Below are 22,428 nucleotides of genomic sequence, written 5' to 3'. Positions count from 1 at the left end.
GTTCACGTGGTGGTGGTGCTTCCCTATTACCACCCCTTGCCCTAACGCGCCCCCTTGCCGCTTGCTGTTGTGGTTGGGTCGAAGTCCCTTCAGTGCTGTAGGAAAGACGGGTCCCCTCTGCGCCCTCGAAGCTTTGTCTCGGTGGGACAAACTGACTACTGTTGGGTGCGCCCTCGAAATGTGGTCTTTGGTAGTTTAGGGTTGAATCGGGTTGGCCAAAGTGCAATGTTTGTTGGGGTGTGTAGTAGTCATGTTGGTAGTCCTCTTGTAGACCCGTGTCGGGGCTAGGTGGAGGACTGGAAGAGCTTGGGAAATTGTCGTGTTGGAAGTGTTGGGATTGGTGGAAGTAGGGGGATTGATATTGTGGTAGGTGTTGGGACTGTTGATGGTGGTGGGAATGTTGAGTTTGTTGTTGGTAGTCTTCATGGTATTGGGATTGAGTTTGTGGTATGTATTGTTGATTTTGTTGGGGGGTGGACATGTGTTGTGGTTGTTGTTGTTGGTAATATGGTGGTGGTGGTTGTTGTTGGTAATAAGGTGGTGGTGGTTGTTGTTGGTAAAATGGTTGTGGTGGTTGTTGTTGGTAATAAGGTGGTGGTTGTTGTTGTTGGGAATACTGTGGTGGTTGTTGTTGTTGGAAATATGGCTGTTGCATACGGGGATCGTCCAAATAGAACGGGTCAGACACAATCATTTCTGGATTGGTATTTGCTCTATACCATTCCACATATTCGCGTGTCGGCTTCATTTCGTTGGGCGCCACCGGAAATTGTAGAACATAATGGGCACGGTCTTTCCACATTTTTCGAAACTCCTTAGCAAATTCCTTCCAATTTTGGGCATACCACTGGTGGCTGACTTTTTTTAGATGCCAAGGTTCCATAGACATTGGGGGGCCTGGGATTTCTTGATGCATTCCGAATTGAAGCTTGACACGGTCACTTTGGTGCATCTCCACAGTGGTGAACCGCATTATGGCCGTTTTTGCTGTCCAAACAGCTGCATCTTCGGGGTTGGGTTGATGTTCCAATCCCAAATATGGCCTCCAAATAAACTGCAAAGAAAAAAGTAAATATGTTATTTATCGAGAATGCATGACATTAATAAATCAGTTAGAAGTTGAGTGATTTAGTGGTAATACATCCTGTGCTCGGAGACGATCCAACAGTTGACGATAAAATATAATTTTATTTTTGGGGGTAAGACTGTAATCCAGTCCGGTTGTAATGAACCTAAACAAAAAAGATAAATAATATTAGTTACAAATATGTATAGAATAAATATATACAAAATGAAATAAGATCATAAATTTACCTAGTTGCGTAGGGGAAGGAGTAGTCATTAGGATTTTCTGGGGCTAGCCTCGGCAATCTCCACCACCCCCATGTTTGAAGCAAAAAAGCACATCCGGAAAATGTACAGTGCTCATTTTGTGCATTTTTACACAAAGAGCTATATAGGAATGCTAATACTGCAGAACCCCAACTATATGTGCTTATTCTATCAATGTCCCCGAGCAAACTCAAGTACATAAAATTTATGCTATTTCCCGTCCCTTCGGGAAATAGCAAGTTCCCAAACAATAGCATAATGTAAACCCGGGTTTTTATGACTTTTTCTTGTTCGGAGGATTCCTCAGTCAAAGTTATGGAGTCGTGGTACAATTGTAGGCTAGATAATTTAATACCCTGACCCCTTGCTTTGGCAGACCCCTCACCCTCGACCAGATCTACCCCAACATCTGAACACATATTTGGTTAGGCTGTTGAACATTTCCGGTGACAGGCTTACCATCTATTCTAAGACCTAAAAGCATGTACACGTCCTCTAATGTGACGGTACATTCACCTGTTGGTAGGTGGAAGGTGTGTGTCTCAGGTCTCCAACGTTCACACAGAGCCAAAATGAATTTGGCATCAATGGTGGCATTTACGACATGCATTACATGACCGAAACCCGCACGCTCTATGTAAGGTACGCACCATGGGTCTGGATAAGGCATTGGGTGTGAACGTTGACGAAATTTCTTGGGATCCTTTAAAAACAAACAACATAAAAAATCATTATATTGGACTTTTAAAAACTAACTACAAACATACGAAAGAGGCAATGTTCAAGAAAAACTTACGAATGAGGCAATGTTTGCCCTAGTTCCTCTGTGTTCTTGGCCCATGGTAAGAAGCGACATGACTGCAATGTAGGAAGAAGCTTGGTGGATGAGAAGTTTCGCCTGAGTTCTCTGAATAAAAGTGTTAGTGGTAGATGAAAACTTGCAAGAATGACCCTCTATTTATACTCTTTTTCAAGTAAACTGAATATGCAAAAATGTGACAAGTGTAAGGCATGTGTGGTAGTGTTGGCATGCATTGGTGGAATCTGTTGATGCAGAAACGTGACAAGTGTGAGGCATGCGTGGGAATCTCTCAGAATAGGTGCAGACTACGTGGCAGTGTTGCATGCATAGGTGCAGACTAGGTGGGAGTTGTCTTGTCTTGGGGAAGACTTGGTGGAATCTGATGACGCAGAAACGTGACAAGTGTGAGGCATGCGTGGGAATCTTGCAGAATAGGTGCAGACTACGTGGCAGTGTTGGCATGCATAGGTGCAGACTAGGTGGGAGTTGTCTTGTCTTGGGGAAGACTTGGTGGAATCTGATGATGCAAAAACGTGACAAGTGTGAGGCATGCATGGGAATCTTGCAGAATAGGTGTCACACTGTACAGGTCAGATGAGAAGTTAAGTGTCACAGAGATAGTAGAATCCAATTTTAGCTTTGATATCCCCCAATAATTTATTTAACGGTTGAAATTTGACTTTCAAATATTTATTATTGTCGTGTACGCGTGCACTTTCAAATATTTATCAAAAAGAAAAACAAATAATTATATTGTAATTAAATTATTTTATGTTTTATTACAACTTTAAATTGAATACTTCATTTAGTTACGCCATACTAATTGGCGTATATGTGTTATAAAAGTAGAAAAAGTCCAAAACACCTGCATGGGATAGGTTGGAATGCATTAGTACAGACTAGGTGGGAGTGTTGCATTCAAGGGTGTGACACGTGTAAGGCATGCGTGGGAATCTCTGAGACTTGGTGGTGAAGACTTGATGGGGAACAGGCATGCGTGGGAATCTCTGAGACTAAGTTCAGGCTAGGTGGGAGTTGTCTTGTCTTGGGGAAGACTTGGTGGAATCTGATGATGCAAAGGTGTGACACGTGGAAGGCATGCATGGGAATCTTGCAGAATAGGTGCAGACTAGGTGGTAGTGTTGGCATGCATTGGTGCAGACTAGGTGGTTATGGGTAATCGATCTTAAAATTCACCAAAAGTTTATTTGATTGGAATGAAAAAAATAAAATAAAACAATAACTGATATCAATATTTTGGTGTCTAAATATATTTCTCGAACACATTTACATTAGCATAATTTGTTACTATGATGCATAATAGAACAAAGCCACAAGCAGAAGCTGTCCATAGCTGTAACTCTTCCATCAGCATGGAAGGATTCACATGACCCTGTGCTGGAAATGGTACGAATTGGTGGTGAAGACTTGATGGGGAACAGGCATGCGTGGGAATCTCTGAGACTAGGTTCAGGCTATAGGTGGATAGGTTGGCATGCATTAGTACAGACTAGGTGGGAGTGTTGCATTCAAGGGTGTGACACGTGTAAGGCATGCGTGGGAATCTCTGAGACTTGGTGGTGAAGACTTGATGGGGAACAGGCATGCGTGGGAATCTCTGAGACTTGGTGGTGAAGACTTGATGGGGAACAGGCATGCGTGGGAATCTCTGAGACTTGTGGTGAAGACTTGATGGGGAACAGGCATGCATGGGAATCTCTGAGACTAGGTTCAGGCTATAGGTGGATAGGTTGGCATGCATTAGTACAGACTAGGTGGGAGTGTTGCATTCAAGGGTGTGACACGTGTAAGCCATGCGGGGAAATCTCTGAGGTATTCACAATATCTTCACAGCAATCTTCACACACATATCTCCACAGCAATCTTCAGTAAGATTCTTGCAGTATAAATATTCACACACATTTTCAAAGGGATTCACAATATCTTCACAGCAATCTTCACAAACCCTTGACAATATCTTCACAAAACCTTCACAAAACCTTCACAAAACCTTCACAATGTCTTCACAAAACATGTCATCTTCTTCACAATACAAAGTCAAAGCTCACGTCAACGGTGAGACTTATGAATGTGATATGTCTGGCTTCCTATTTAGAAACACCGAATGCACTCGGTTTTGTCTAAATAGAGGAGCTGACTTCTCTTATCTAAAAAGGAAGATTGAGTCCAAACTAAGACAACCCGTGTCCCAAATTTTTTATCAACAACCTTTTTTTTCAGAAAACAACTCTGTCAAGTTTTATAAGTCATTGATTCAAAATGACATGGAGACACGATACATGCTTCGTAACCATGAGTACTCTGGTTACGACTACATAGTGTTGTACATTGTGTTGGAACAACCTCAACCAACTCAGAATATTCAATCACAGGTTATTGATCCTGTGATTGATGACGAACAAGATGCTGAGCACCACGTTGAAGACGATGTGGTTGATGATGCTGAAGACGTGGTTGATGACTTGGTGAACCGTAATTCTGAAGACGAAGACCAACCTCAAATACCTATAGCGCAACGCTACTCACCTCCTGCGCACTTCACAACACTTAACTTGGGCGAGGATGAGCCCTCATCAGATATGTTCTACAACCCATATATGAGGTCTGATGAGGACTTAAAGAAGGGTGACCAATTTCGGACCAAGGAAGAGTGTCAGTTAGCAATAAAGAACTGGCACTTGAAAAATTGTGTTGACTTCGATGTTATCAAATCAAATCCGGAAAGATACGTTATTGTATGCAAAAATCCGGAGTGCGGATATAGGTTGATGGCATCTTACAAGAAGAAGCATAACGCGTGGGTGATAGGGTCAATATCTCAAGCTCACATTTGCGTCAACACCAACATGGCACAGGATCATCGCAAACTTAGCCATGACATGATCTGCCATTCCATATTACCTCTAGTTGAGGCTGACCCGTCACTGAAGGTCAAAACAATTATCTCCCATTGTGTGGCTGTTTTCAAATATACACCGTCATACAGAAAGGCTTGGTTAGCAAAAACCAAGGCAATTGAACTGGTGTACGGTAACTGGGAGGAATCATACAAACAACTACCACGCTACCTGGCTGCACTACGATTGTATTCACCTGGGACGGTTACTATAATGGAGACCTTGCCTGCACAATCCCCTGACGGAACTCGTCTAGAAGGTAATGGAATTTTCCACAGACTTTTCTGGGCATTCCGTCCCTGCATCATCGGGTTCACATTCTGCAAACCACTTGTTCAAGTCGATGGAACTTGGCTGTATGGGAAATACAAAGGATCGTTACTGATGGCGGTCGCACAAGATGGCAATTCAAATATTTTCCCAATAGCCTTTGCATTGGTGGAAGGAGAAACGGCAGCTGGTTGGAGTTTCTTCCTTAAGAATCTTTGAACGCACGTGACTCCACAAGCTGGCATCTGCGTTATTTCTGACAGGCACGCCTCAATAGACAGTGCATACAATAATCCAGCAAATGGCTGGCATGACCCCCCGTCTACCCATGTCTACTGCATCAGGCATATTGCACAAAATTTTATGCGGGAGTTCAAGGATAACTTTTTGAAGCAACATTTGATAAACGCGGGGTACGCATTAAACCAGCCTGGATTCCAATACTATCGCCGGGAAATAGTGTTGGCAAATTCTGATGCAGGGAGGTGGATTGATAATATCGACAGAGCGAAGTGGACTAGATCGTACGACGATGGGGTGAGGTGGGGCCACATGACAACAAATCTTGTGGAATCAATGAACGGCGTGTTTAAGGGCATACGTAACCTCCCGGTAACCGCATTGGTGAGTGCGACCTATTTTCGGATGGCAACGTTGTTCGTAACAAGGGGCAGGCGCTGGAATGAAGTGTTGCAGACGAGTCAAGTTTATAGTGAAGCCTGCATGAAGTTTATGAGGCAGGAATCTGCCAAAGCCAGCAGCCATCGGGTTACGGAGTTCGACCGCCATGGCCACACTTTCAGTGTCAAGGAAACAATTGACCACAACCAAGGGCTGCCCAGACAAGAGTATAGGGTCCTAATACCAGACCGTTGGTGCGACTGTGGTCAATTTCAGGCGTACCGTATGCCTTGTTCCCATGTCATTGCAGCGTGTTCACACAGCCACTTCGATGCATTATCGCTAGTGTCTCCAATCTACAAAGTTGCAACATTGCTCAATGTATACGACAATCCCTTTCCGGTGGTAGCATTGGAGGCGTATTGGCCAGAGTATGACGGGGAAATTGTTTGGCACAACGAATCGATGCGGCGGAATAAAAGTGGTCGCCCAAATAGCAGGCGCATTAGAACTAAAATGGACGTCGCAGAGAAAATGCAGAGGAAGTGTAGCATATGTAGACAACTAGGGCATAATAAGAACAAATGTCCATATCGTGGATCTAGTTCCACAACTTAGTTTTCACTTTCATAAATCTGTGTACCAAAATCATTTTAAATTAAAGTTTACTTTTTATTCCAAATAGAAGATGACACTTGAACAACAAACACAAACATCTAACATTACAACACCAATTACTAAAACAAAAACAAATACTGGAACAAAAACAAGTACTAAAACAAGAACAAGTACTAGAACAATAACAAATACAACAACAACATGACAAACAACCATTAAAATCTAAGAAATTACAACAGTTAACACTATGTCGTCTGATCCATGCATCATTTGGATGCAATCAATGTCGCTTTCAACTTCAACCCACCAGCGTATCGTTTCTCCAGTTTCAAATGAGAACCTTGTTCTAAGCCTCTGAATCCTTCTGATGACTTCACCAGGTTGGTAATCTCCCTCTAACCAAGACATCAAGGACCTTTTTAGTTGGTCCAACGAACGGATGTTCCAAAATTTCATCTCCATTGGGGGTTTCAAAGGCGAGAAAATAACATGCCCATCCCTTTTTAAGATTACTGGTTCAGGATCCGGGCGCCTTGATGATGTTCGCTGCCATGACGACGGTCTTGGGGATGCCATGAACTCAACTTGATACAGAAGGTGGTATGGAACAGTGGTGAAGAAAATGCAAGGAAATAACACTTTATTTATAGGAAAAGATCTGGGTTGTACACCAGTCTACCTAACCCTAATTCTCCCTAAAATTTATAAATAATATTATTTACTTATAAATTAAATTAATATATATATAAATTAATATATATATAAATTAATATATATATATATATATATATATATATATAAATTAATATATATATAAATTAATATATATATATATCTTGTAATAATTTTATTTATATATAAGTGTTAATATAAATTAATATAATTTATAAAAAAAATATATTTATCAAATATCTAATATTTAAAAAAAAAATTAAAAAAAAAAATTAATAAAACATTTAAAAAAAAAAAATAATAATAAAAAAAAAAAAAAGGGTTTGGGCATAGGCGCCACCCCTAGTGGCGACTTGCCCTACCCATTAAGGGTAGGCGCCAACTAGGGTGGCGCCTAAGGGTAAAATTAGGGCAAAATTTGCCCATTTGTGTAATTTTTTTGAAAAATGGGTTAATTTTGAAATTTTTTTTAAAATTCTGGATATTTAAAAAAAAAATTCGAGAAATTCTGGTCAAACAAAATGAAAGTGCGGATTTGAAGTATATTGTTGATATTTGTAAATACATAGTGTTAGAATATTTGTATATAGAATAGTCCCACATCGACTATATCATGTAATTAGTTGTAATCTCTCTATATATAATAAAGTCTCCGTAGTGCTTTTAAAACACACGGTTTAACCTAAATGTCTCTTAGTCTCTCCTAATTCAATATGGTATCTAGAGCCTATTAAGAGACAACTTTTTGCCGTGCTTTACCTGGTTGACCCACTGTCTTCCGGTGATAATTTTTTTTTCCCCTCAAATCGTGTCATCACTCCGGTTTGCCTCTAACTTCTCCGGTTTTGCCTCTAACTTCTCCGGTTTTGTCTCTAACTTCTCCGGTTTCCCAGCCGTCCCACTCGGCTCCCTCCATTGCTCCCAGATCTGGTCTCCACGGCCCCGATTTTGTTTCTTTAAGCCATGGGAGATGTTGATTCCATCTCGTTTACTAAAGTTCTGCTTATCCCATGTGAAAAACTAACCGGATCAGCCAACTACAACGTATGGGCTCGTGCTGTCGATATGTGGTTTCATGGTCAGGGATATGAAGATCACCTAACCACAAAATTGGTTGATGTTGCCGACGCAAAACTCACTAAATGGAAGAAAACGGATGCCTCTCTCTGTACTGTGTTATAGTTTTCCATCCCACCCAATTCCTCCTCGAGTATTCGGGTCAACGTGTTTTGTACACAATCTCTCCCCTGGTCTTGATAAACTAGCAGCTCGATCACTAAAGTGTGTCTTTCTTGGTTATCATCGTTCCCAAAAGGGTTATCGTTGTTATTCTCATACTCTACAACGATACCTCATATCGGCCGATGTTACCTTCTTCGAGTCTATTCCATATTTCGGGTCCAACCCAGTATCTCCGGAACCTCTTCAAGAAAGTACTTCCACACCTTTTCCGACAGTTATTAATGTCCCGCCTACCATTATCCCCCACCAGTTTATGGCTCCTGACCCCCCTACTTCTCGACCACTTCAAACATATCAGCGTCGTCGTCCAACGTCTGTCGTCCCCGTCCCTGAGGTCATACCTGTCCCTGAGGTCATTGCAGACTCTCCTCCGACGCCTCCGCCATCACCGGATCCGATCTTGCAACCTGAGTCTGATCTTCCGATTGCCCTTCGAAAAGGTATACGTCAAACACGAAATCCGTCTCCACATTATATTGATTTATGTTATCATCGTCTTTCCCCTTTGCAGTATACTTGTTTGTCTTCTTTGTCTTCTGTTTCTATTCCTAAAACTCCAGGTGAAGCATTATCTCACCCTGAGTGGAGACAAGCAATGATTGATGAAATGTGTGCTCTTCAAAGTAGTGGTACCTGGGAACTGGTTCCTCTACCCCCTGGGAAATCTTTAGTAGGTTGTCGTTGGCTTTATCCAATGAAGGTTGGTCCAGATGGTAAGATTGATCGATTTAAAGCTCGCTTGGTAGCCAAAGGATACACTCAGATTTTTGGATTGGATTATAGTGATACCTTCTCGCCTGTAGCCAAGATGGCATCTGTTAGACTTCTTCTAGCCATTGCAGCCATTCGGCATTGGCCTCTTCATCAACTTGACATCAAAAATGCTTTTTTACATGGTGATCTTGAAGAGGAAGTATATATGGAGCAACCACCTGGATTTGTTGCTCAGGGGGAGTCATTGAATATGGTGTGTAGGTTACACAGGTCTCTTTATGGTCTTAAGCAGTCTCCGAGAGCTTGGTTCGGCAGATTCAGCGCTGTAGTACAACAGTTTGGTATGGTCCGTAGTGAAGCTGACCATTCTGTTTTTTATCGTCACTCAGCCCAAGGGTGTATTTATCTTATTGTGTACGTAGATGATATTGTCATAACTGGTAGTGATCAGCAGGGTATACTCCAGTTAAAACATCTCTCGAATCAATTTCAGACAAAAGACCTTGGTAAACTCTGTTATTTCTTGGGTATTGAGGTAGCCCAATCTAAAGATGGTTTGGTGATTTCTCAGCGGAAATATGCTATGGATATTTTGGAAGAAACAGGTTTGTTGAATGCCAAACCAGCTGATACTCCTATGGATCCAAGTGTCAAACTACTATCCAATCAGGGGGAGCCTCTATCTGACTCAGGAAGGTATAGGAGATTGGTTGGAAAGTTGAATTATCTCACAGTCACACGTCCAGACATTTCTTTTGCGGTTAGTGTGGTAAGTCAGTTCTTAAATTCCCCTTGTCAGGAACACATGGATGCTGTTATCCGAATTCTAAGATACATCAAATGTGCTCCAGGAAAAGGTTTAGTGTATGAAGATAAAGGACATACTCAGATAATTGGATACTCTGATGCTGATTGGGCAGGGTCACCCATTGATAGACGATCCACCTCTGGGTATTGTGTACTTGTTGGAGGAAACCTTATATCCTGAAAAAGTAAGAAACAAAACGTAGTTGCAAGATCAAGCGCCGAGGTAGAGTATAGGGCCATGGCAATGGCAACATGTGAACTTATTTGGTTAAAGCAGTTGCTCAAGGAACTTCAAATTGAAGAAGCAAGACCAATGACACTTATTTGTGATAATCAAGCTGCATTGCACATTGCTTCAAATCCAGTCTTCCATGAGAGGACCAAACATATTGAGATAGATTGTCACTTTGTTAGAGAGAAGATCGAGTCAGGTGACATCGTCACAAGCTTTGTCAATTCTAATGATCAATTGGCAGACGTGTTTACAAAATCTCTGAGAAGTCCCCGAACTAATTATATATGTAACAAGTTTGGTGCATTTGACTTATATGCTCAAGCTTGAGGGGGAGTGTTGATATTTGTAAATACATAGTGTTAGAATATTTGTATATAGAATAGTCCCACATCGACTATATCATGTAATTAGTTGTAATCTCTCTATATATAATAAAGTCTCCGTAGTGCTTTTAAAACACACGGTTTAACCTAAATGTCTCTTAGTCTCTCCTAATTCAATATATATATTAATGTTGACTATATAGAGTCAATTGTAGATAAGAGATCAACTACAGATTATTACACTTACACTTTTTGAGTGAGTCTTATGACTTAGAAGTGAGTCTTATGACTTAGAAGAGTAAAAATCAATATTTTAAAAACTGGACTAGAGATCAAACCAGTGAAACTTACGATTTAAGGTTCAATTGGTTCAACTGATTAAACTTACGGTCGAACTGTTTATTAAATAAACTAATAATATGAAACTAAATATCATAAATATGTCACACATAATCATATATGTTCACAACTTAATAAAATAAATATTTCAAAATCTATTACAAATTTAATACAACAATATCGATAGTGCATATAATAACATAATATTATACACTTTATTTCAACCTTCATTTAAGAATAATTTGTACAAATTAAAGAATTATAATAAAATAAGTTAAATTAATTCAAACCAAAATTAAAATAATAGAACATAATAATTAAAATAAAATTTTAAAAATTAAGAATACCTAAATTAAATTTTTTAACCGGACGGTTTTATAAATAGTATACTTTATATTCAGTTCATTAGTTCAATAGTCAAGCCTATTAAGTTAGCATAACCTATATAAATATATTAGTGCTTGTAAATTATTCATACTTAAAAATTCAATTTACACTGTTTTTTTAGACATGCTTAAAAATTCCATTATGAAAGATGATTGTGTTTTTTTTTCTTCTATTGATTTGACTACTTGATTCTACAGGTATTCTCTCTACATACCCAAACCACCTAAGTATATTTTCCACCGTCTTTACTATAGACGTTACCCCGACACTCTAATACTTTTGTTAAGAATGTGTGGTTTAGCCTAACTCAACCCTACAAAACCGGTTGGTAGAGTGAGGGTTTTCCCCACTTATAAAGTCATGTTCAGGCCATATATTGTCCGATGTGGGACTCTTAACACACCCTCTCACGCCTAGGACTGGACATCTGGAGCGTGGAAATAAATGGTAGGTGTCCCACCGGATCTTAAACGAGACTCTCATACCATGTTAAGAATGTGCGATTGGGCCTAACTCAACCCTACAAAACCGGTGGGAAGAGTGAGGGTTGTCCCACTTATAAAGTCATGTTCAGGCCATATATTGTCCGATGTGGGACTCTTAACAACTTTTATTTCTAATTTTATCATGTCGAACTTACCACACATCCACCGCAACATCCTCATCTCTACTACACTTTATTCTCATGTTGATTCTTAATCATCCAACATTTGTCTCGTACAAATCGCAGGTCTTACCGTAATGAAATAAAACTTTTCCTTCAGCTCAGCCAGTACCATTGCATCACATATAACACTTGGTGCATTTCTACATTTCAACCACCCAACTTGAATTTGATGGTTTACATCCCCTTCTATTTCTCTATCATTTTGTATTACGGACCCAAGATATTTAAACCGTATGACTTGAGGAATAATATGGTTTCCAACTTTCACCCCTAGGTTAAAAACTCTTCTTCTTTTGTTGAACTTACATTCCATATACTCCGTCTTACTTCTACTTAGGCGAAAACCATATGTTTCTAAAGCTCGTCTCCAAGTTTCAAACGTCTCATTTAAATCTTCCTTCGACTCTCCAAGAAAAACTATATCATCTGCAAAAAAACATGCATCTCGGTGCTAGCTCTTGGATGTGCCCCGTGAGTACATCCAAAATTAAGGTAAAAGATAGGGACTTAGGGTTGAACCTTGATGCAAACCAACTGTAATGGAAAAATCACATGTCTTTCCACCCCGTGTCTGAACACTAGTCAATACCCCTTCATACGTATCTTGGATAGCTCGAATATATGCAATACTAATCTCTTTCTTCTCTAGAACTTTTCACAAAATCTCTAGTCACTCTATCATACGCCTTCTCAAGTCAATAAAAATTAAATGCAGATCTTGTTGATCCATCCTATACTGCTCCGCCATAGCAACTCCGAGATTTTGCGGTTAAGATCATGGATTCTTGCATTTCCCAAATTGTTTTTTCTAAAACCTTTATTGGCTCCTTGAATTATGATGGAGAGGTCAGCCAGGCTGTCATTTGTTCCATGAAATTCTTCATGATTGATGCTAAATTCGTGTCACCCATATTGGCTCACAATACCAAGTTGTTATGGTCCCTGGTTTGGGATCGTGTTGACATAATCTTAAATGCGATAGAACCTTTCCTTCGACCTATGGTAAAGGAAAAAACCAACTCATTGCTAGAGTTTCTTCTTAAATTCACAATTTTTTTTTAATAATTATTGATAATTTTTATTCTCAATCATAATGCCATTAAATAGGCTAACAGTAGAAGAAGAGTCCTAATTAGATGAGGTTAAAAGCTAATTCACTGTCATTTAAATTTAAATGTTAGTATCGTATTTAATAGGAAAAACTAGTTCTAATCCAAAATCTTACCTTAAAAGTAATGAAATTCAAATTTAAATATTTTGTTATGCTAACTTATTAAAAGTAAATTAAACAGTAAATCTTAATCAGTATGATTAATCCTTCTCAGCAGAACTAGAGGTCCATATCATAAATTTACAGTAAATTTACAAACATTGAACTTGCTAGGACAATTTTTCTTTTTCATGAGTTATACATCAGGGGTTCAACATAAGGAAATGCACAGAACAAATGAATAAAAAACAAAAAGGTTAAATAACTTTTGAAAAACTTATCAATATTTACCTTGGAATTAAGACACAGTTGAGTTAACAACCACTCCACATGCCAGAACATTGTCAGAGAAGGCAGCATAATGATAAAGTTCCGGATCATGAATCTTATTTTTATTTGGCAGCTTTCTATTCTCAGGTCTCAGGGAAAAGTAATCAGCAGTTAGTTGCACAGAAAGACAGTGAAGACCTTTAGGGGTGGTCCTAGCGGCAAGATGAACAAGATGGGTTACTTCGTTTTGCTGAGAACGAACTTGTTCTTCAGCGTTATCATTCATCGCACGGAGCTTAGCAGCCATAGCAGAGCAGTCTGGGAAAGCACGGTAGACAGTGAACCCTCCATCTGTCTCATTTTCTGCAAAGCACTGTGAACTTCACTTGTTTTCAAATTGAAAATATTCTCGTGTTTTTTTAACAACTTGTGTCCCCTAAAGTCTACACAAATGTTCTCTCTATCATTAATTTTGTACTGAAAGACATCGCTATATTTTCGCAGATTGGAATTTGAACTTTTGAAAAAAGGCAATGTTTTTATCGCTCCAATTTTAACTTCCTTTACTGAAGTATGTACATTTTATTTGCTTTTATCAGCACGGGGGATATGACAGTGGAAATAGAAGCAAATTTAAACATACTGGGAGTCAGCTAAGAAAATTAGTAGTAGTGGTGAGGTGGAAAAAAATGTTATATTATTTACAGGACCCGAGCATTAGTTTTCTCTACAGGCCACATTTTGTTTAGCAGATAAAAGTAATAATTGCTGAAGAAAACGCAAGTCACAGAATTACAGAGAATACTTACCTCCTTGAAAGATCTGAATCTTTGGTAGCTTCTCCAACAGCAAGTTCCATCTCTCTAATTCTCATCCTCAACTCCTTCACCAAGTGTGAGGTGCTGCTTGGTAGAGACAATCCCAAGTATGCTCTGGCTCTGATAATTTGATCCTTAATCTCCAAAACGGTCTGATTTGTCACTTTGCGAGACCGACGGCGTGAAATATGACGATGTTGGCTTACTGTCAAACCAGATTGCTTTTCAGTAACTTCAATAATATTCTCAACTTTCTTTCTTTGAAAGGGAGTTTGTATATTCTGATTGTCCATAACTGTTGTATTAAATCTCTTCTGCAACTAAAAGCAATTTCAAAAGGTTAATATTAGATTACATGAATAAGTTTCTCCACAATCTATTTTGGAATTATACATTGAACATGTATACACAGAAAAAGTGTTCCATCTACAATCATAATTATTTCTCTGTATATAATATAATCCAGTTCCCCCAAGTAAAAATACATGCCTTTGGGTAAAAGCAGGAGATGCAAAACAAATACAACCTCTAATCTCATATATTAATTGTTGAAATTACTTGATATCTTTGCTATTTTTACAAGAAATACAATTATTCTCCATGAGTAGGTAACTTTTAAAATCAAAACATTAAGTGAAAATCCTTTGCTTTGATGATTTTCATTTTTTCTTATATATAGGTAAATGGAATACCTAGATATGTGATAACACATGTCATTTATAACTATTTCCTCGATCTGTTTCAAATTACTACAATAGCAAATCAGCTCACATCTGGACGTTGATATATAAGCCAAAAAAGTAACTAAAGAAACAAACAATATGTATTTCTTTGATACATCAGTAAGTAATACATGAAAGGTATTTATAGAATATAAGGACAGATTAATAATCCTAAATCTGGTCTGAGAATCAGAGCAATTATTCTTCCTATAAATGCTAATTCTAAATATGGTAGAAGACAACTAATTAGTAATTATTAATAACTAATTACGAATTATTATTTACAATGAATATTATGATTTTGTACTTATGTCTCTAATAACTTCTAACACTCACCCTCAAGTTGGCATGAATATGTCATTCATTGCAAGCTTGCTCACCATATCATCAAATTGTCTCTTTGGAAGACTCTTTGTGAGAACTTCTGCTACTTGACTTGTGGTAGGTACATAGGACATACAAATTTCACCACTATCAATTTTTTCTTTAGTGAAATGCCTGTCCACTTCAACATGTTTCGTTCTATCGTGTAGGACAAGATTATGGGCAATGGAAATAGCTGCCTTATTATCACAGTAAACCTTAATTGGTGTTGGGCTAGATAGCTTCAATTCCTCCATGAATTTTTTAATCCATAATACTTCACAAAAATCATGGGCCACAGAGCGGAATTCAGCCTCTGCACTGTTCCTAGCTACAACATTTTGTTTTTTACTTCTCCATGTAACTAAGTTTCCACCTACAAAAGTACAATAGTCTGAAGTAGACCTCCTGTCATTTTATTACCTGCCCAATCAGCATCTGTGTAAGCTTCCACTTGTATATGCCCTCTCCTTTTGAACATCAACCCCTTCCTGGAGTTCCTTTCAAATATCTCAAAATTCTAAAAATAGCTTCAAAATGAGTAGGTTCTAGTGCATTATCATACTTACTACAAAGGCTATATCAGGCCTTGTATGAGACAAATAAATTAGTCTACCGGCCAATCGCTGGTAGCGTTCCCTATTTACCACTTCATCTTCAGATGCTGCTGCCTTCAGTTTTACATTGGATCCATTGGTGTTTCTGCTGCTTTACACTCTGTCATCCCTGTTTCTATGAGTAAATCAAGTATATATTTGCGTTGGTTGAGAAAGATTCCCTCCTTAGACATTGCGAACTCCATCCCGAGAAAATACTTTAATTTTCCAAGGTCCTTGATATCAAATTCAGCTTCAAGTCTTCTCTTTAGATCACCTATCCCGTGTTAACATCATCTCTTGTCATGATAATGTATCGACATACACAATTAAAATAGCAATCTTACCTTCATGTGAATGTTTAAAGAACAATGTGTGATCTGTTTGACTTTGGGTGAAACCATGTTTCTTAACAACACTTCTAAATCTTTCAAACCTAGTCATTGGTGATTGTTTTAATCCATATAAGGACTTTTTCAATTTGCAAACTTTGACTCTTCCAAGATTTTCTTCAGCTCCCGGAGGTAAACTCATATATATTTCTCCATGTAATTCTCCATTCAAAAAAGCATCTTTAACATCAAATTGATGTAGTGTCCAATTGAAATTTACTGCAAGAGAGAGAAGAATTCTGATGGAATGAATCTTAGCAACAGGGCAAAAGTCTCTTGGTAGTCTATACCATGAGTTTGAGTAAAACCTTTTGCTACTACCTTGCTTTGTACCTTTCTACAGTTCCATCAGTCTTGCATTTCACTGTAAACATTCATTTACATCCAACTGCCTTTTGTTACGAGGTAGATCAGTGATACTCCAAATATTATTTTTCCTTAGAGCATCCATCTCTTTTTTCACTGTTAATTTTCAATTCGGATCACCTAATGCTTCTTGAATAGTTCTGGGCATAAACAAATTTGAAATCCTAGACACATATGCCTTGTGAGTGTGTGATAACTTGTCATATGACAAGTAATTAGACATGTGGTATTTAGTACATGTTCGAATACGTTTCCTATCAACAATTGGGATATTAAGATCAGGAATTTTTTTCTCAAAGCAATTGAAAGATTAATATCAGGAAAAGACAAATCCAGTAAATCATTGGAAGAGTAAGATGGATTACCAGATGAAGAACTAGAAGGTGAAATTTCTGTAGGACCTTCACTTGGTAAATCAGATTGGATTTTTGCAAGAGAGACAATTGGATTTGTATACCTTTGTGAAACCTTTTTCGAACATACAGTGAACTTGAGGATTATGATCCTCAATCATTTTTTCTCCCCCTGTTTCAGACATTATATTATCCGAATCATTTTTTCTCCCCCTGTTTCAGACATTATATTATCCGACAATTCAAGATAAAGCATTCTAGGTTCTATTATCTTTGTATCTGGATGATTTGTAGTCACCAGTGCAGGTAAAGTTTTCCAAAAATTATCTTCTTTATCAACACAACAATTCTCCCCCTGAAGAGAATTTTTATTAAAAAAAGATTGATTTTCGACAAAGTTGACATCCATACTTTCAAAAAAATTCTTTGTTATTGGATTAAAACATTTGTAACCCTTTTTATTTGAAGGGTTGCAAAGAAAAACACATTTTTCAGTTTTAGGAACCAATTTGGAACGAAAAATATTTGGGATATAGACATAACAAAGACAAGCAAAAACTTTAAGGGGAAGATCCGCAATGATGTGAGATGTGGAAAAATAATTTTGTAAAACTTGCACAGGAGTCTCATTCTAAAACACAAGATGGCATTCTATTGATGAGGTAACAAGCAGATAAGGCATTTCCCCGAAGATAATTAGATACATAGAAAACATAATAGCTCTAGTAACTTCGAGGAGATGTCTATTTTTTCGTTTAGCAATACCGTTTTGTTGAGGAGTATCACGACAAGTGGATTAATCAATTATCCCCTTAGTTACTAGAAAAGTACTTAGATATTTGTTGAAATAATCGGTGTCATTGTCAGACCTTAGAATGTCAATCTTAGTTTGAATTTGGTTTTCAATCATTTGAAAAAAATCTTTAAACCTTTGTTCCACTTCAGATTTTTTTTCAAAAACCATTTTTTTTCGGACATAGTTTTGATTTTTGAAGGACCTCAAACATCACTATGGATTAAATAAAAAGGTTGCGAAGCAGAATAAACTTTTGAAGTAAAAGACACACGATGATCTTTAGCTAAGTGACAAGCTTCACAATGAAATTGTGAGGAATTTCTTTGGCAAATTTTGGAAATAAATACTCAAGATAAGGGAAACTAGGATGGCCTAATCTTTTATGCCATAACATAACTTGATCTGAAACGGTAGGTAAACTTGCACTGTTTAAACCAAAAACCATTGCATTTCCAAGGGGAGTTTCATCAAAGTAGTACAATCCATCCCCGAGTTCTGGTCCTAAAAAACACAAGTGGAAGAACGAAAAATGACAGAACAATTAGTATCCTTAGACAATTTATGAACAGATAAAAGATTGCAAGCAAATTTAGGAACGTGTAAAACAGATTGCAAAGTAATTTGCTCTAAAAAATTTATGTTGCCTTTGCCTGCAATACTAGAATAACTACCATCAGCACTCCTTACTTTTTCAGATCCGGAACAAGGGAAATAGGAACTGAATAAATGAGAGCAATTAGTCATATGTTCAGATGCCCCTGAATCTATTATCCAAGGATTGGAGTGGTTTTGGACAGATAATGCCCAAGAATTCTTACATGCTTGTGCCACAGTTCCAACAAGAACATTAGGCGATGAATTGAACTTTAGAAGTTTAAAAAGGTTTAAATTTAACTTTTAGAGCAGGAAGATAGCAATCAAGCAGCCCCCAGTTTATAATGCCAAAATTTCAAAAAGAATTAGTCCAAACCTGATCTCCATCTGTGGAGGACAATCCTTTATGCTGAGCTTCCTGGTCTTGTGTTTCATCATCATGGTCGAATTCTGAAAGTTGATTACAATTAAAATGTTAGCCAGTAACAACCGTGTTGAGTATTTCAGTGGCATTATGTTGACCATACAATATTAAGAAGTGCACGGAGGGATACAAACCTTTTTTTCCAAGTAATTATTTCTGGACCCCCTCAATTCTTGAGTCCTCAGAATCATTATTTTTTTCCTTGAGTCCTCAGAATCATTATTTTTTTCCGTATCGTCGCTATTCTCGGAACCAAAATCATTTTCTTTATAAACAACTTGCTTTGGCTCTTCTAATTCTTCCGAGTCCTCAGAATCATTATTTTTTTCCAAATCATCGCTATTCTTGGAACCAAAATTATTTTCTTTATAAACAACTTGCTTTGGCTCTTCTAATTCTTCCAAGTCCTCGGAATCATTATTTTTTCCGAATCATCACTATTCTTGGAACCAAAATCATTTTCTTTATAAACAACTTGCTCTGGCTCGTCTAATTCTTCTGAGTCCTCATAATCATTATTTTTTTCCAAATCATCGCTATTCTTGGAACCAAAATCATTTTCTTTATAAACAACTTGCTTTGGCTCTTCTAATTCTTCCCAGTCTACCTGAATTGCATGAAAGGGACCAAATCATAAGCAAAAGTTAGATGTATGTATTCTCCAAAACACTAGAGGGAAAACAAGAAATGATTTTAAGTATTTAACACATGATAGAGTAAATTTGAATCAAATATTGCATTACCTTTCTATAGCATTTAACTTTACAGGATCTGTTCTATATTTCTGCAACAAACAAATAAACAATCAATTCAATTTCCGAAGCAGAACATTCAAAGCTGTAGAAAGTTGAATTGACAGCTGAGGTTTTACAACAACGAAAAATCCCCAATTAAAAATTACTAAAAAAATGAAATTTCATATCATGTTAACCATTATTAAACTTCAACAGAGCACAAGAAATTTCAATTCACGGACAATACAAATAAATCAAATAGCTAATTGAAAGAAAGAAAAAAAAAACACAGAACGCTTCACAGTATTTTCCACCGCTAAGATTCATTACAAGCGCGTTAGGCTATACAGCAATAAAGTTATCAGGTTTGAGAATCAAGATTCTTACAACACTGGATAAATCATCAAGAAACTCTCTCCGACCTGAAATGGAATTCAATTCAACAGAAATTAAAAATCAATAAAACACCGATATATTAAAGAAAAACTGAAACAGAGAAGTCGTTGAAGAAGAATTTGACCATCGCGAGTTAGAACTTGAAGCCTACGAGAGACGAAAATGACCGGAGCGACGACGGAGAGAGAGGAGACAGAGGAGCAAAGTCCTCTGCCACCGATGAGATTGCTTCATCGATGATCGATCGCGAAGCACATTTCACGGAAATTGGATCACAAGAGAATTCGATGCGCTTCTTGTAACTGCTATATGAGTTATTCCGTTTTTAGAGAGAGAAAGAAAGAGTGGAAGCAGCTACGCCTACATCCGTCATCCATGTTCTCCTCCCCGCAAGAAATGCCTGGTTAAATTTTTCACTATTAACTATTTTTTTGGTATTATTTTTATTCTACTTTGGCAGTATATACTTTATATCTCGAGATTTGCACCGCCAAGTAAATTGAAAGGTGAGGATTTCTTATAAAAAATAATCCACTTTTTAAAGAAAATTCTTAAAATACCGTTGGTTTCAAAAAAATTCTCAATCTATCTCTAAAAGTCACTTTTAGGAGGAATCGTCAATTGAATTGGAGACTCATCTTAAAAATTGAATGGAGGAGCCAATTGGATTGCCTAGAACAGGTGCCCTAACCAATTGGATTGGCTAGGAGTCGCCAACTGAATTAGAGACTCCTCTTAAAAATTGAATGGAGGCGTCAATTGGATTGACTAAGGCAGCATGTGTAGGGTTTAAGAGGAGACGTCAATTCAATTGGAGACTCCTCCTAAAATGCAATTTTTTTGTTATAAATAGACGGGTTGTGTGAGTAATTGTTCCACATCTCATATAATCATTTGGCAATCATGTTTGGTGTTCGTCGCCGATACGGAAAGGTGATTTATGCGAGAGACAATCTAATAGGGAGCTGGTTCGTTGGTTAGATGGGAAAATACCAGAAGGGAAAAAATTAGAAGTATTGAGACACTTGACAGTATCTTTGGTTGGATGCGAATGAAGACGGATAAGGATGCTAGGGAAATGATGTTCGGTCGAGACGACATCAATTTGATTGTTGTAATCAGTTAGAAATATGTCTGTTTTCAGATAGCTTACTTTGTACTGATGTTTGTTGTGAACCTCGTTGTAACAAAAACTTAATGATATATAATGATTGAAGGTTACAGAAATACAATGTTACAAAAAGCTTAAGACCTAGATGATGCTCCTCGATTATGACAGTTGTTCTTGTTGTGTCCTGGTTGACGACAGATACTACATAATCTTATCATTTTATATGTAGAATCCATCTCTATTCTAATACATGTGATGTTTGGCCTTCCTTTTTTCTTTCTACGCATCTCGTCATTGTGCCAAACAATATCACCTTCATATGGAGGCCAGTAATCCTCCATTGGTAGTACTGAGAAGCTTTGATTATTTACATTCATAATGGTGTTGGCCTTGTACACATCAGATAAATGGTTGTAAGCATCTTGACGGGTATAAGCGCATGTTGCAATGACATGGGAGCAAGGTATGCGGAAGGCCTGGAATTTTCCACAATCGCACCAACTTTTGTTTAGTCTAACAACGTAGGCTAAATTTGGTCACCTCTCGTTGTGGTCCATTGTTTCCTGGACGCTGAAATTTTGCATATGACGGTCAAAGACTGTTACAACGTGTGTGCTAGCTTTGATGCTCTCCTCTTTCATGACCTTCATGCAACACTCACTGAATACTTGCCCGGACATTAACACCGCACTCCATCTTTCACCTCTAGTTGCGAACGTAGAAGCCAACCTATAATAGGTTGACCTTACCAAGGTGGTTATCGGCAGATTTCGAATTCCTTTGAATACCTCATTCATGCATTCCACAATGTTTGTTGTCATGTGACCCCATCGACAACCTCTGTCAAATGCCCTTGTCCACTTCTCTATTGGTATGTTATTTAGCCATCTCCCTGCGTCTTCATTAGACAGTCTAATTTCATCACGATAATATTGAAATGATGGCTGAGTTAGAGCATACCCAGTATTCACCACCTTCTTGCGAAGATTCTTATCTTTTATAGCACGCATGAAGTTTTGTGCAATGTGTCTAATACAGTAGACACGGGTAGAAGGAGGATCATGACATCTGTTGTCATGGTTGTTGTAGGCACTCTCAATGGCAGCATGTCTATCAGAAATCAAACATAGATTGGCTTGTGGAGCCACATGCGTTCTAAGATGTCGAAGAAAGAAACCCCATCCACCAGTCGTTTCACCTTCAACAAGAGCAAAGGCAATGGGAAAGAAATTATTGTTGTCGTCTTGTGCAACTGTCATGAGCAAAGTACCCTTGTATTTTCTATATAACCAAGTGCCATTAGTTTGAATAATAGGTTCGCAGAATGTGAAACCTT

The 22,428-nt window shown here is 37.9% G+C and overlaps 1 long non-coding RNA gene across 1 annotated transcript; it reads right to left on the bottom strand.

Moving 5' to 3' along the window:
* Positions 1-13,231: 13,231 nt before the first annotated feature.
* Positions 13,232-20,423, bottom strand: LOC127126103 (uncharacterized). Its single transcript, XR_007804909.1, has 7 exons — positions 20,106-20,423; positions 19,973-20,007; positions 19,595-19,635; positions 18,986-19,458; positions 18,804-18,877; positions 17,050-18,334; positions 13,232-14,565 (listed from the first exon to the last, which is right to left on the bottom strand). It is a non-coding gene; the product is annotated as an uncharacterized LOC127126103 (long non-coding RNA).
* Positions 20,424-22,428: the final 2,005 nt, after the last annotated feature.

This window comes from Lathyrus oleraceus, chromosome 3 (genome assembly GCF_024323335.1).
Source record: "Lathyrus oleraceus cultivar Zhongwan6 chromosome 3, CAAS_Psat_ZW6_1.0, whole genome shotgun sequence".
NCBI lineage: Eukaryota > Viridiplantae > Streptophyta > Magnoliopsida > Fabales > Fabaceae > Lathyrus > Lathyrus oleraceus.
Note: the sequence above shows the minus strand (reverse complement) of the source record. Positions and strands in the feature narration are given on the sequence as shown.